Source organism: Apium graveolens, chromosome 10 (assembly GCF_009905375.1).
Source record: "Apium graveolens cultivar Ventura chromosome 10, ASM990537v1, whole genome shotgun sequence".
In the NCBI taxonomy this organism is placed as follows: Eukaryota; Viridiplantae; Streptophyta; class Magnoliopsida; order Apiales; family Apiaceae; genus Apium; species Apium graveolens.
In genome coordinates this window covers 64,457,740-64,459,320 of record NC_133656.1, presented here as the reverse complement: position 1 = coordinate 64,459,320, position 1,581 = coordinate 64,457,740, and the positions used below count along the sequence as shown (strand labels likewise).

At 41.7% G+C, this 1,581-nt stretch overlaps 1 non-coding gene across 1 annotated transcript; it reads left to right on the top strand.

Moving 5' to 3' along the window:
- Nucleotides 1-679: 679 nt before the first annotated feature.
- On the top strand, nucleotides 680-786 carry LOC141694588 (small nucleolar RNA R71). Its single transcript, XR_012563878.1, has one exon. It is a non-coding gene; the product is annotated as a small nucleolar RNA R71 (small nucleolar RNA).
- Nucleotides 787-1,581: the final 795 nt, after the last annotated feature.

Here is a 1,581-nt window from a genome sequence, read left to right as displayed (position 1 = left end):
GGCAATTTTCCCTATTTGATTCTCCAGAGTCTTAATAGAAACCGCTTGGTTTTTGCACATCAACCTCAACTCCTCCAATTCAGATTTTTCATTAGTAGTTTGACCGACATTTCCATGCGGTTGTTATTAAAGTTGGAGTTGTTGTCTTGGTGCATACTGTTGTTGAAAACCAGGAGGGTTGAATTGCTTGGCTCCAAACTGCTGATAAGGCTGTTGTACCGTATTCTGGTTGTTACTCCAGCTGAAGTTAGGATGGTTGCGGTTGTTAGGATGATAAGTAGCAGGAACTGGTTGCTGCGACCTCTGAAAGTTGCTCACAAACTTAGCTGACTCACTAGATATAACACATTGCTCTGTCTCATGCTCACCTGCACAAAGCTCACAGACACATGTGATCTGATTAGCTCCATAATTAGCCAAAGAATCCACTTTCATTGTTAATGCCTTTAGCTGAGCAGCTATAGCCGTAGCTGTATTCACCTCAAGAATTCCTGCTACCTTGCCTTGAGGTAGCCTCTGAGTTGGGTTCTGATATTCATTAGAAGCCATCAATTCAATTAGTTCATAAGCTTCATTATAGCTCTTATCCCATAAGGCTCCACCTGATGCTGCATCGAGCATGGGTCTGGACTGCGCTCCCAAACTATTATAAAAGCAATTGATGATCATCCAACCAGGCATGCCATGATGAGGACACTTCCTAAGCATCTCCTTGTAGCGCTCCCAAGCCTCATACAAAGATTCTCCCGATTGCTGCGTGAATTGAGTAAGAGTGTTCCTGATTGCAGCTGTCTTCGCCATAGGAAAGAATTTAGTAAGAAACTTCTGAGCAAGATCCTCCCAAGTAGTGATAGAACCTGCTGGTAGAGAATGCAGCCAGCACTTAGCTTTATCCCTCAGAGAGAATGGGAAAAGCCTCAGCTTCACAGCATCTTCAAAAACATTGTTGAACTTGAAAGTGTCGCAGATCTCAATGAAATCTCTAATGTGCATGTTGGGATCTTCCGTTGGAGAACCCCCAAACTGGACCGAATTCTGCACCATCTGAATCGTGCTAGACTTGATTTCAAAAATATTAGCCGCAATGGCTGGTCTGAAAATGCTAGACTGAATGTCATTGATCTTTGGTTGAGAATAATCCATCAAAGCTTTCAGATTCGCTGCTGGTTCTCCCATTGCAATAAAAACTTCTTCTTCAACTTTCTCAACTTCTTCAAAAACTTCTTCAACTTCATCCAGTGTTTCCTTACGAGATTGAGAACACGTTCTCATAAACGCTCTCTAGAGTACCTGAAACACAAACAAAGTAAACAAGTAAGTAAAATATCTGAGTCAGTGAACTTTAACGACCACTGATGTCAAGCACATAAACTAAAATTTGACACCGAAGTCCCCGACAGTGGCTCCAAAAACTTGTTCGCTGTAATTCAAACGCGAAAACACACGCAAGCATACGCGATCACAAGTAGTATAAGATATAAGTCAAGTTCATTCCCACAGGGACCGATTTAGGTTAATTTCAGATTATGCACTTATGCAACAATGTATGGTTATCGGTCAATGCTAAGACAAGTAACAAAT